Source organism: Macaca nemestrina, chromosome 7 (genome assembly GCF_043159975.1).
Source record: "Macaca nemestrina isolate mMacNem1 chromosome 7, mMacNem.hap1, whole genome shotgun sequence".
NCBI lineage: Eukaryota > Metazoa > Chordata > Mammalia > Primates > Cercopithecidae > Macaca > Macaca nemestrina.
In genome coordinates, this window is record NC_092131.1 from 150,506,904 (window position 1) to 150,522,193 (window position 15,290).

Sequence of the window (15,290 nt, forward strand, 5' to 3'; positions counted from 1 at the left end):
AGACTGGATAAACCATAAACAATAGGAGCTTATTTGCCTCATGGTTCTGGAGGCTGGGAAGTCCAAGATCAAGGGGTCGCATCTGGTGAGGACCTTCTTGTTGCATCATAACATGGTGGAAGACATCACATGCAAGAGAGTGTGCAAGAGAGCTGAACCCACTTTTACAACAAACTCACTCCCACGATAAGGACATTAATCCATTAATTCCATTAATCCTAGGGTTAGGTTCTGTCCTCATGACATAATCACTTCTGAAAGGTCCCACTTCACAACACTGTTGCACTGGTGATTACGTTTTCAACACACGAACATTGGAGGTCACATTTAAACTATGGCAATAATTAATCCCTAAATGATGTTTGTATGATTAGCTAACAATTTTTTAATAAAAATGTTTGGGAGGCCAAGGTGAGTGGATTGCTTGAGCCCAGGATTTTGACACCAGCCTGGACAACACAGTGAAACCCCATCTCTACAAAAAAATACAAACATTAGCCAGGTGTGATGGCATGCACCTGTAATCCCAGCTACTCAGGAGACTGAGGTGATAGAATCACCTGAGCCTAGGGAGCTCAAGGTTGCAGTGAGCCATGATTGTGTCACTGCATTCCAGCCTGGGTGGCAGAGTGAGACCCTGTCTAAAAGAAAACAAAAAAGAAAAAGAAAAACGAATGCATTCCTCACACCTTCATTGAACTAATTCGTATACAGATCAAATATGTAAAGTGAAAACATGAAAAAATATGTGTGAATACTTTTACAGTTTTTTTGTACGCTTGTTTTTTGAGACAGGGTCTCACTCTGTTGCCCGACTGGAGTGCAGTGGCACGATCTTGGCTCACTGCAAGCTCCGCCTCCCGGGTTCCCGCCATTCTCCTGCCTCAGCCTCCCGAGTAGCTGGGACTACAGGCGCCCGCCACCTCGCCCGGCTAATATTTTGTCTTTTTTTTTTTTTTTTAGTAGAGACGGGGTTTCACCGTGTTAGCCAGGATGGTCTCGATCTCCTGACCTCGTGATCCACCCGTCTCGGCCTCCCAAAGTGCTGGGATTACAGGCTTGAGCCACCGCGCCTGGCCCCAGCTAATTTTTTAACTTTTTGCAGAGACGGGGTATCCCTACATTAACCAGGCTTGTCTCAAACTCCTGGGCTCAAGAGATCTTCCTGCCTTGGTCTCCCAAAGTGCTAGGATTACAGGCATGAGCCACTATGCTCAGCCTACTTTCATAAGCTTGAGAAGATAAATACTATCCTAAACATTACAGATAGAAAACATAACGGGCTGGGTGCTGTGACTCATATCTGTAATCCCAGAACTTTGGAGGCCAAGGTGGGAGGATCACTCAAGGCCAGGACAATATAGCCTGGACACTATAGCCAGACCCTGTCTCTACAAAAAATAAATATATTATCTGGGCATGGTAGTGCATGCCTGTAGTCCTAGCTACTCCACAGAAGGTAAGGAGGGAGGATCCCTTGAGCTCAGAAGTTTGAAACTGCAGTGAACTGTGATTATGTCACTGTGCTCCTGCCTGGGTGATAGAGTAAGACCTTGTCTTAAAAAAGAAAGAGAGAAAGAAAGAAAGAAAGAAAGAAAGAAAGAAAGAAAGAAAGAAAGAAAGAAAATAAAACATAAAGAAAAAGAATGAGTAGATATCTACATTTCATATTTTAAAAAATTACAAAAGTGTTATAAGAAGTTTGAAACACTAGGCAAAATACCTGCAAAACTTAATTTCCATAATATATAAAAAGCTCATATAAATCAATGATAAAATAGAAACACTCTAAAAGAAAAATAGGCAAAGGACACAAACAGAAATTCAAAAATAGGAAGAAAATTCATTACGTATATAAAGTGTTCATTTTACAATGAATATAAAATATCATTTTTGAATTTTCAAATTAGCAAAGATTGAAAATATTGACAATACTGAAGGTCGACCAGTATAGTAGTTTCTTACTGCTGCTGAAACAAACCACCCCAAATTTAGTGGCTTAAGATGACACAAATTTATTATCTTATGGTTTTGTAGGTCAGAATTCCAACACCTATTTTACTGGGCTGAAACCAAGGTGTTAGAAAGGTTGCCTTCCTTCTAGAGACAGTAGGGGAGACTTTCTAAGGAAACTCCATTTCCTTGCCTTTCCCAGCTCCCGGCAGCTGCCACATTAATTGGCTCATCGCCCCTTCCTCCATCTTCAAGGCCAGCGAGTTTGCTTCTCCTTCTGACTTTTCTGCAGTAGTCACATCTCCCTCTGACAACAGCCTGAACAGGTTCTCTCCTTTAAGGACCCATGTGATTAGGCTGGGCTCACCCAGATAAGCCAAGATAATCTCCCCATCATGCGGTCCTTGACTTAATCACATCTGTAAAGTCCCTTTAGACATAGAAGGTAACATACAGGTTCCATGTGTTAAGACAGGAACACCTTAGGGGGTGGGATGAGGTGGAAGAAGATGTATAATTTGGCTTACCACAGCCAAGGTGAGGGAAAAAAAGGACATTTCATTTAGTTTTCCCGATACATCTTACTTTAAGAATGTACTCTAAGGCAGAATAACCCAAATTGTCTTCTTTAGAACTTTATATAAATTTTCTCTTAGGAAGAGAAAGGAATGTTAGAAGATTCACACTACACATTAGCATCATAAAGTTTATGAGGTCCACAATTTAAAAAACAAAAACAAAAATAGTTTTGAACATTTCCTAAACTTCTTTAGCCATGGAATCTACTTTCTTGCATAACATTGGTTAACATTTAATTACTAAAAGTTATAATATAATTGAACTTTACATTCATACATATACATACCATACATACTATACATATATAATTGTAACAAAGGGTTGTGTTCCTATTTTGTCTCCACAACTAGCTCAGTCCTTAAAAAGAACACACAGAAAGAAATATTGCAAATAATAAACATGTGAGTGGTCGAAAGCAGGAAAAATAACCATACAATAAGTAATAAGAGAAGTAAAATGTTTCAGAAAAAGAAACCATTAGTTTTTTTCAAATTTAGGACAGATTTTTGAAAAGATAAATGCTAGAATTGGCAAGGATATGGAAGAACGTGTCCTTAAGTATATCGTTCTGGTGAGAGAGCGATTGGCATAAGCCTTTTGGAAAGCAGGTGGGTTATATAAATCAAAAGCCTAAAAATACATATACCAGATGCCTGAGATGAAAAGATATGTACCCCTTGGTTTAGCAATTTCACTTCTGAAGTGATCAGTGGTAGAAAAGAATGAACTACTGCCACATGCAACAACAGGAATACATCTTGCCCACATAATGACGAGTGAAAGAAGCCAGACACAAAAGAACACATGTGTTTGTTTATATGAAATTCAAGAATGGGCTAATTTATCTATGGTGGTAGAAGTCAGAATGGTGATTATTCTGGGTCTGGGGGTAAGTATTGGTAGGGAAGGGACATGAAGGAGCCTTCTAGGGTACTGGAAATAGTAAATATCTTGATCTGAGTGTGGTTACATGGCTGTATACATATTTAAAAATTCCTCAAGCTGTAATTAGGTCCTTTATTGTGTGTATATTATACTTGAATTAAAAAAACTAACATACATACAGACACAAGGCCCTGTTTAAAGTGATCCTCAATTACCAGAGTCAAGACAATTTTAGCATTAAAATAATGACTATAGTGACTGAGGATAGCTGAGAGTAATACTTTGGACAAATAAAAATCCATGAACCCATAATGGATACTCAAAAAAAAAAAAAAATGGTAGGGGCTGGGGAGTAATCCTTCTTCTTTACAGAAGAATGCAAGCTAACAAATCAGAAAAGAGTTCTAGAATTAGAAAATCACCACTTTACAACCTCATATTACAAGAATCATCAATGATCACTTAAACCATTAGGTGAAAAATGATTGGGGAACAGAGTAGTCACAAGATTTCAAAATATCACCTCACAGATTACTTGCTAATTGCAAGCAGAAAATATGCCTTTACAATGGAGTGACTTAGTAGGCACCATTTTAATTTGGTGACCAAATTCAGCATCAGTCACTGGCGTCAACTCAACATTATGTGCCTCTTGATGTGTTGTAAGGTTAAGTACACAAGCATCACTATCAGCTGTCATATGCTGCCAAAGATGCTAAGTTCCCTGATATGGAATAGAACCTGGACACTGACGTTGGAAGTCTTCACGGGCTCCCCAGAAGATCTTAGTATGCAGTTAAATTAGAGACAGAACCATTAATTTAAATATTTGCAAGGTACATATTGAGTACCTCTATAAATTATTTTGTAGTTACATACTAAAGTCCCATTGAAATGAGCTGAGGGAAGAAACACAAGTGCAATGGAAAACTACCTTCCTGATTTTGGTAAACAGCCAAGTAATCTTTTTCAAAGACCCTTTCCCTTCTCTTTGCACTATCATAAATTTTTAAAGAATATGTATCTTTAAAATATGCCATGGTAAGGAATTACAAGTCAATGGGACAAGAGGTTTCTACAGATCAAAGATAGTTAACTGCTACTTAAGAATATTTGGGCTGAGTGCGGTGGCTCACACCTGTAATCCCAGCACTTTGGGAGCCCAAGGTAGGCGGATCACTTGAGGCCAGGAGTTCAAGACCAACCTGGCTAACATGGCAAAACCCTCTCTCTACTAAAAATACAAAAAATTAGCTGGGCGTGGTCGCGGGCCCCTGTAATCCCAGCTACTCAGTAGGCTGAGGCAGGATAATCACTTGAACCCAGGGGGCGGAGGTTGCAGTGAGCAGAGATCATGCCACTGCACTCCAGCCTGGGCAACAGAGTACAATTCTGTCTCAAAAAACAAACAAAAAAGATATTTGATATAATATTTTAATTTCAAAAGTAGAATGGTGTTTGCCAGGGGATGATGGGAGGAGAAAATGGGGAGTTATTGTTTAATGGGTATGGAGTTTCAGTTTTACAAGAGGAAAAGAGTTATGGAGATGGATGGTAGTTATGGTTGCACAACATTATGAATGTATTTGATGCCACTGACCAGTACACTTAAAAATTTGTTAAGATGATAAATTTTATGTTATATGTACTTTACCACAATTTTTAAAATTGGAAAAAAATATGTATTTTTCTTCTCACTGCCCAAAATGAACACTCTCAGAAAAGGTTTTCACTATTTAAATAATATTTGCCCTGACAGATTACTGCTAGTCATGAGGCAATGAATGGGAGGGTGCGATTTTACAATGCAAAAGTCAGGCTGTTACCACATATTGTATAATTTTGTTTATATAAAATGTCCAGAATGGATAAATCTTATAATGATAAAGAGTAGATTAGCGGTTGCTCAAGGCTGGGGTGGTGGTGGTGGTAGTTGGGAAGTGGGGGTTTCTTTCTGGGGTGTTGAAGATGTTCTGAAAATATTTACAGTGATGGTTATGCAGCTCTGTGAATACACTAGAAATCACCGAGTTATAGACTTTAAATAGGTGAATTGCATGGTGTATGAATTGTATTTGAATAAGGCTGTTATTTTTTAAAAAATCAGTCTGTCACTCCCTGAATCTAGGGTTCAATCTTTAACATCACAGATAGTGGAACAACCAGACATATGGGCATCCTGCTATAATGCAATTTAAAGTACCACTAAAATAGTCTTGCCAGAAAAAGTTTACTTGAATCTAATAAATCATTTAGATCTACATTTCAGGGGCTAGATGAATAAATCCTACCTCCATGAGGAAGCAATGAGACAACTCCAGAAGGTGGAAAATTCTACCAGACTGTTAGTAGAAGAGACTACTTTTCTAGCCTCCTCAACAAGTCACTGTCATGGGAGGATACGTGTGGACTGAAACTGTTCCAGATTGCACAAGACTTAAGAGATGTAACAAATTCAACGTGTGGGCTTTGATTGGATGCCATTTTGAACAAACCTCTAGAAAGAATATTTTTGTACAATTGGAAAATTCAGATATAGAACGGGTATTTTTTGATATAAAGGAATTATTGTTAATTTCATTAGGGATTGTTGTTATATGTTCTTAATTTTTAGAGATGCCTACTGAAATCTTTAGAGAGTGAAAAATCATGATGTTTATGCTTTACCTTAAGAAACATAGAAAAAATATAGAGGGAGCAATTACGGCAAAATGTTAATCATTGCCAAGTCTAGGTGAGTATATGGGGGTTAATTTTACTATTTCCTCTCCTTTCCATAGGAAAATTCTCATAAAACAAAACAAAACAAAACAAAACTGTAAGGCCAGGAAATTGTAAAATCTGTAATAATAATCCAAAAGAATTATCCGAAGATTTCTCTAAGAGATGTTTGATTAAATACAGGAGTATAAGTACTTTTTAACAAAAACTTTTACTATATAAAAGTACAGGTTGGCCAGACGCGGTGGCTCATGCCTGTAATCCCAGCATTTGGGGAGGCCGAGGAGGGCAGATCACTTGAGGCAGGAGTCTAAGACCAGCCTGGCCAACATGGGGAAACCCTGTCTCTTCTAAAAATATAAAAATTCGCTGGGTGCGGTGGCACGTGCCTATAATCCCAGCTACTCAGGAGGCTGAGGCACAAGAATCGCTTGAATCTGGGAGGCGAAGGTTGCGGTGAGCAGAGATCGTGCCACTGTACTTCAGCCTGGGTGACAGAGCAAGACTCTGTCTCAAAAAAAAAAAAAAGAAAGAAAGAAAGAAAGAAAAGACAACTCAAATATTATAGAATTATCGTATTGCATTATTTCATAGAACATTATTCTTTCTAAAATGAAGGGAATTTAATATATATATAACTAAATAATTTTTATACTCATGTATGTAAAGCTTTTCATGCACATAAATTCACAAATCAGGAAAAACCTGTTGTTACGTTGTCATTTCTACATTGAGATTACAAAATAAGGCAATTTTAGCCATATATAAAATTTAGAAGTATTATATTCATGAAATCCCGACAGAGGTCAACAGACAACAGCAGGGAAAAAGGAACTTGTTCTGAATTTTCTGATATACTGATCTAGGGTTCCACAGTTCAGTTGCCTCTCTTGTCTTGTCCACTCAAAGATCTCCGTCTCATTTATAATATTTCTTATCATTAAGACAATCTGGGGAAGCAGAGGTCCATAGTCAGATTCTCTCAACAGGGTCAGCAGCAAATCATAATTGAATGGCTATTCGACCCTACTTCTGCTCAAGCCATTATTAGCTACACTCAAAAAAGGTTTACTGTGAAGCTAGTGAAGGTTACTTAAAGTTGTACAAGCCCCTCCGAAGGCCCAGGGAAAAGCCCTAGCTAGTTCACATAGCCATATACTTTCATAAAATTTAAAAAAGTAAATCTTTAAAACTCAATTAGCTCAGAACTTTGTACTCTAACTTCCCAGCAAATCTCTCCCCATGTTGGATGTTGGGCGAATAGCCATGGGCATTTCTGGAAGTTAGATAAAGGAAAGTTAAGTTGGGATATATTGAGTTTAGTAGGATAATTTAAGTGTCTCATAGTCACTTCCATGTAGATTTAGATTATTGCAGTCTGGCTGATAAAAGAATCGATTCCTGGAACATGCCTACTGCCAACTGTGCCAACTCATCTGCTGTCCAGGCACAGAAGTACATGGCTAGAGGTCCCATCACAAAGTGAATGTGTCGTATAGCTTCTGGCACCAATGTAGTATGTCAACAGTGGAGGAGAAACAACACCCAAAGTGCGATGGAGTAACTGGGATGATGGACATTGCTGCAGAGAACAATATGAAGAGCATGCAAGTGGACTAAGTACTCCAACCTGAAGACAAAGAGTCAGACCAGGTAAAACCATAACCCAACTGTATGGTCTTCACCAGACACATACTTTAAAAATAAGGACATGGAAAGGTTGAAAGTAGAAAGAGAACCATATTGAGCCCAAACTACCGTGTGGAAAATTCTTCTAATCATCAGAACTATAAAAAAGTATAAATAGCAGATTTAGTTCCTCGTCAAAATGAAGTTTTTTTTTTTCAAGTATATATTTGATAATGCTGGGTAAACAGTTTTAAATACATGGGTTTTTCTTTTTTTTTTTTTTTTTTTTTTTTTTGAGACGGAGTCTCGCTCTGTAGCCCAGGCTGGAGTGCAGTGGCCGGATCTCAGCTCACTGCAAGCTCCGCCTCCCGGGTTCACGCCATTCTCCGGCCTCGGCCTCCCGAGTAGCTGGGACTACAGGCGCTGCCACCTCGCCCGGCTATTTTTTGTATTTCTTAGTAGAGACGGGGTTTCACCGTGTTAGCCAGGATGGTCTCGATCTCCTGACCTCGTGATCCGCCCATCTCGGCCTCCCAAAGTGCTGGGATTACAGGCTTGAGCCACCGCGCCCGGCCAATACATGGTTTTTTCTGATAGACATCTCACATTATAGACATTATCATAATTCCTGTGTTTGTGGATCATAAATAGTAGCAGTGTTACAAACAGAGAGTATGTTCGTGTGTAACAGTATATGTTTTAAGCATCCCCACAAACAAAAATTTAAAAAAAACAAATTTTGATCAGCATGCTATAGGAAAGATTGAATTTTTTTCTATTCTCTCTATGTAAATTGATACTATAAAATCAAAGTCACATGAAAAAATTTGCAGCCAAAAATGGGGAAGATGGGTGGTGTAAAGATGGGTTAGGCAGTTAATGAAAATTTTATGCTTTTTAAGGATTTTGTGATGTTTTGCTGTTTGTCAGCTTTTCAAAATATGTATTTTGTTATCATTTCTTTTCTTATCAAACGAAATACTCAACTTTTCCAAAGAAGACATACATGGCTGGGCACGGTGGCTCACGCTTCTAATCCCAGTACTTTTGGAGGCCGAAACATGCGGATCACTTGAGGTCAGGAGTTCGAGACCAGCCTGGACAACATGGTGAAAGCCTGTCTCTACTAAAAATACAAAAATTAGCCTGGCGTAGTGGCGTGTGCCTGTAATCCCAGCTACCGAGGAGGCTGAGGCAGGAAAATTCTTGAACCCAGGAGGTGGAGGTTGCAGTTAGCTGTGATTGTGCCATTGCACTCTAGCCTGGGTGAAGAAGTGAGACTCCATCACACACATGCACACACACACACACACACACAAAGAAGACATACAAATGGCCAACAGGTATAAGAAAAGGGGCTCAACATCACTAATTATCAGGGAAGCCAAATCAAAACCACAATGAGATATCACCTCATACCTTATAGGATGGCTATTATTAAAAAATCAAAAGATAACAAGTGTTGTTGTGGATATGGAGAAAAGGGAACTCTGATACATTGTTGATAGGGATGTGAATTGGCACAACCACTATGGTAAACTGTATGAAGTTTCCTAAAATAATTAAAAATAGAACTACTGTACAATCCAGGAATCCCATTCTAGGGATATGCCCAAAGAAAATAAAACCACTACATCAGTCTGGGCATTGTGGCTCACACTTGTAATTCCAGCACTTTGGGAGGCCGAGGCAGGCAGATCACCTGAGGTCATGAGTTTGAGATCAGCCTGGCCAATATGGTGAATCCCTGTCTCTACTAAAAATACAGGGCTGGGTGTGGTGGCTCACAACCTGTAATCTCAGCACTTTGGGAGGCCGAGGTGGGTGAATCATGAGGTCAGGAATTCGAGACCAGGCTGGCCAACATAGTGAAACTCCACCTCTACTAAAAATACAAAAAATTATCTGGGCATGGTGGCAGGTGCCTATAATCCCAGCTAGTGAGCTGAGATCATGCCACTGCACTCCAGCCCAGGTGACAGTGTGAGATTTTGTCTCAAAAAAAAAAAAAAAAAAAAATTAGCTGGGTGTGGTGGTGCGCACCTGTAATCTCGGCTACTTGGGAGGCTGAGGCAGGGGAATTGCTTGAACTTGGGAGGCTGAGATTACAGGGAGCCGAGATCGTGCCACTGTACTCCAGCCTGGGCGACAGAGCAAGACTCTGTCTCAAACAAACAAACAAATCACGATATCAAAGAGATATCTGCACTCCAACACTCATTGCAGTACTATTCATAATTGCCAAGATATGGAAACGAGCTAAGTGTCCATCAATGGATGAATGGATAGCTAAAGGAAATGTGGCATATATGCACAATGGAATACTATTCACCCTTAAAAAAGCAAAAAATTCTGTCATTTATGACAACACAGATGAACCTAGAGGATGTTGTGTTTCCCACCTTCGGAGCCTTTGCACAAGCTGTTCCCTCTGACTGGAAATCTCTTTCACAGGCTCTTTGCCCGACTGGCATCTCTACCTTCAGGTCTCAGCTAAAATGATACCACTAAAAAAGACCTTCCCTATTCCCACCTTAAAGTCATTTTTTTCTAGTCTCTATCACATCACCCTATTTTCTTTACTTATCATGATCTATAGTTATATTTTATATCTAAGCACTTCAGTAAGCATCTCTAAGGTATAAAGACATTTTCTTATATCCTGTCAAAGAACAAGACCACTATTCAACATCTGAAACACAAAGCACAAAGCTGTATTTATCACTTACTTAAGTAAATGAGTGGGATGCTGGTCAGGGACAATCTATCTGTGTAGAACTGATTGACGACCTTGTATCGGGTTTTTAAAAAGAGTATAATTCCGAGATCGGTGCATTTTTAGAAGTGGCATTAGGTTTTCATCAGCTGTAGAAGCAAGGTTACTCAGATGAGCCTGTTTCTGATGGCTTGGCATTCAGAAACATGTTCATTGGAATCAGTCTCAATGGACTGACTTTAAGAAGCAAGAGATTCACAAATGGATTAAATTGCCAATTGGACCAAGGCAAATTGTCATTGATTGATTAAATAGATTTAAAACCAATTCTGTGTAAATTAGTGAAACCTCTATGGAAAACAGTATGCAGATTTCTCAAAGAACTAAAAACAGAGCCACTATTTGACCCAGCAATCTCACTGTTGGGTATTTATCCAAAGGAAAATATCATTATATCAAAAAGATACCTGTGCTCATATATTTATCACAGCACTATTCACAATAGCAAAGACATGAAATCAACCTAGGTGCTCGTCAATAGAGGATTGGATAAAGAAAATGTGGTATACATACACAATGGAATACTATTCCCTCATAAAAAAAGAATGAAATTCTGTCATTTGCAGTGATGTGGATGGAACTGGAGGCCTTTATCTTAAGTGAAACAACTCAGACACAGAAAGACAAATAGCGCATGTTTTCACCTGTAAGTGGGAGGTAAGTAATGTGTGCATATAAAAGCAGAATGTGAAATGATGGACAATGTGGATTTGGGGGTCTGGGAAGGTGGGAAGACGGGTGGGAGGTTGCTTGGTAGGTACAATGTGTGTTGCTCCAGTGATGGATGCACTGAAGGCCTTGACTTCACCACAATACAATATATTGATGTAGAAAATTGCATGTATACCTTACGAATATATACTATATATATGCACACACATAGACACACAGATACATATATATGCTTATGTATGTGTATATGTATATATAAACAGTAGTTTTTTGGTAGTTATTTGTTACCATGATTACAGAACTATAATTTGTTGACTAAGCAGGTTAAAAAGCAGTTGCAGTGGCCACTGTTACAATAGCTTCAGTACAATCAGTCTTTTCCTAGAAATGTCAGGACTTTTTCTATTCTCTACCATTATCATACAATACAATTAATAATTCCTTCATATCATCTAATACAGTACTATATAAAATGTAATCCATTCAGTGGTTCTGGTCATAAACCATTATCTGTCTGTGAATAAATGTATAAAGAAACTGAAAATAGTCATTTATAAGTAAGTACAACAATTTCGCAGGATAATTTTATGCCTATTGACTCCCACAATAGTAAAAACAATGACTCTTGTTTGTTGTGCATCTTTTATTTACTTCATTTTTCTACTAATTAATTTTTATTTTATTTCACAAATGTAATTTTCTTCAATGGACTGGGGAAAAACTGTTCCTTCACCACAGGTAGAGAAACACTGACCTAATACCCACTGCATATTGAAATTTTCCCAATTATTCCCAATAATGTTATTTTTAGTTGGTTTGCTCACACCATTTGATTATTATCTCTCTTAAATTCTTGTACGCTAGAACAGTCTTCTCACGCCATTGACTTGTAAAGAAACCAGGCAAAGGAGGATATCGAATGTTTCCAACATAAAGAAAGGATAAATATTTGAGATGATAGATATGCTAATTACCATAATCTGATCACTATGAATTATTTTTATCAAAACATCACTATATACCCCATGAATATGTGGAATTATTATTTTCTAATAATTTTTTTTTTAAAAGAAACCAGGTCAATTGTCTTATGAAGTTACCTTCTCCTTAACAACCCCATTCTGGTTCATTTGATTGCTTTCTCAATATTTTTTCCCAGTCTGTGGCTTGCTTTTTCATTTTCTTTTCTCTTGAAAAACAGATTTTAATTTTGACAAAGTCCAATTTATTGATTTTTGTCTTTTATAGTTTGTGATTTTTGCATTTTATTTAAGATAGCCATAAGCCAAAAAAAAAAAAAAAATCCTCCAACCTCACACCATATACTAATACTAACTCAAAATGAATAATGGATCTAAATGTAAAAGCTAAAACTATAAAAAAAATCCAGAAGAAAACATAAGAAAAAAACTTGGCCTGGTATTTGGCAAAGATTTCCCCAGGTTATTTGGATGAACTGCCAGGATTGAGAACAACTCATTCATTTCTGATAGCAACCCAGGTCAATGTGACTTAAGAGGAAGTTTCTTAAGCTTCAGTGTTTCTTAAATGTTAATGTATATGTTACTGCTGGAGGGTCTTGATGAGTCATTCAGGTTCCTGGTGTTTTGAATAAGGATTGGACAAAACACACAAACAAAGCAAAAAAAAAAAAATCAGATGTACGAAAGAAGCAACAAAAGCACAGATGTATTGAAAGAAGCGTACACTTCACAGAGTGGGAGTGGCTTGAGCAAGCAGCTCAAGAGCACTTGTTGCAAAATCTTCTGGGGTTTAATTACTCTTTAGAGATTTCTTATTGGTTCCACCCTATGTAAATGAAGACATGGCCCACAACCCATCAGAGGCTGAAGTGGATTTATGCCCTATGAAGATGAAGACTTGGCCTGCGACCAATTAGAGGCTGAAATGAAGGTTCCCTGTCTCCAGACCCTATTCTCTTGCCTCATATATACATATCACCTGTTTTTCTAAAACAAAGCAAAACAAAACAAAACAAAACAAAACAATTTAGTAAGTCTTGGAATTGCCTTACTGCTGGTCTTTGTTTTTGTTTTTGTTTTTGTTTTTCCCCTCTGTTGTCCAGGCTGGAGTGCAGTGGTGCAAGCTCAGCTCACGGCAACCTCCACCTCCCAGTTCAAGTGATTCTCATGCCTAAGCCTCCCGAGTAGCTGGGACTGTAGATGCGTGTCACCATGCCCAGCTAATTTTTATATGTTTTTGTAGAGACGGGGCTTTTTCCATGTTTCCCAGGCTGGTTCCAAACTCCTGGCCTTAAGTGATCTGCCTGCCTCAGCCTCCCAAAGTGCTGAGAGTAGAGGGGTGAGCCACCCCCGCCAAGACTCCTCTTGTCTTTTTGTTATGTGAAGACATTATTTAAACTTTAAGCCACTTTTAGGTGGGTGTACAACACTCATCTGTAAGCATCTTAACAGTCATGTTTTTATAATCTCATTTTTAATGTCTACGAATAGCTCACTGAGTGGGTGTATCATACTTGTTTCTAAGAAAAGAATCATTTTCCTTCATAGACTTCTAGAAGGGACTTTACTGAATCAAAGAGTATAATACTTTTATGATTTCTTGTTTACATTGCCAAATTCCTTTCCAAAGAGTTTGTATCAAAAACTGCCCACTCTCTTGATATGAAACATAAATTAATTTAGGCTAAAATATCTAATTAAAAAGGAAAATAAAACCATTTATTCATAAATAACGTGTGTGGGAGACTAGAATACACCACCACAAATATGCCTCTAGCATAAGGATTGTTGAACTAAAGGTAATTAAGAAACAGTAGGTGCAGGAAAGCTTTCTATCGTCCCTGTATTTCTGTAGAAGCAGAACACACGTTGATAAAGACAAAAGGTATCACCCCATGCTCCACACACATACACTTTCTCCCGGAGAGAACGAAAGTTAACTATTGAAAACAACTGTAGACCTCTATGGGTCTGGAGACAGCATCAGAGAGCTCTTCATTAACAAGCTTTACTAACTGGCCTTTTTATTTGCCTTCCCACAAGTTGCCTCCCCTAGAGACTCAAAGTCCTTTCCCTATGTCTTGTCACTTCTCCAAAAATTTGCCATTCTTTGTTGAAAATGGTATATAGGCTGGAATTCAAAGCTAGTTCTTTGAGAACCACTAATTCCTGGGTCTCTCCCAAGTATATATGAAATGTACATGTTAATAAACATCTGTTTGCTTTTCTCTTGTTATTTATTTATTTATTTATTTATTTTGACATGAAGTCTTGCTCTTTTGCCCAGGCAGGCTGGAGTGCTGTGGCGTGATCTGCGTTCACTGCAACCTCCGCCTCCTGGGTTGAAGCGGTTCTCCTGCCTCAGCTTCCCAAGTAGCTGGGATTACAGGCACACGCCACCACATCTGGCTAATTTTTGTATTTTTAGTAGAGATGGGGTTTCACCATGTTGATCAGGCTGGTCTCGAACTCCTGATCTCAGGTGATCCACCTGCCCCAGCCTCCCAAAGTGCTGGGATTACAGGCGTGATTCACTGCATCCGGCCGTAATCAATCTGTCTTTTGTTACAGGGGTCCATTCCATTTATGAGAGTTGAGTAAAAAATTATTTTTCTTTTCCTACACATGATTGTGTATGTAGAAATGCCAACAGAGCCTAGTTGTTTTTTTTTGTTTGTTTGTTTTGTTTTGAGACGGAGTCTCACTCTGTCACCCAGGCTGGAATGCAGTGGCGTGATCTCGGCTCACTGCACGCTCTGCCTCCCAGGTTCAAACAATTCTCCTGCCTCAGCCTCCCAAGTAGCTGGGACTACAGGTGCCCACCACCATGCCTGGCTACTTTTTTGTGTTTTTAGTGGAGACGGGGTTTCACCATGTTGGCCAGCATGGTCTTGAGCTCCTGACCTCGTGATCTACCCGCTTCAGTCTCCCAAAGTGCTGGGATTACAGGCGTGAGCCACCGCGCCTGGCCTAGAGTCTAGTTTTTTAATGGAATAAGTGAATTTAGCAAAATTGCAGAATACAAAATAAATACCTAAAACTTTCCTATATTTCTATAGACAGTCAGCCATTTGTATCCATGGGATCTGCAC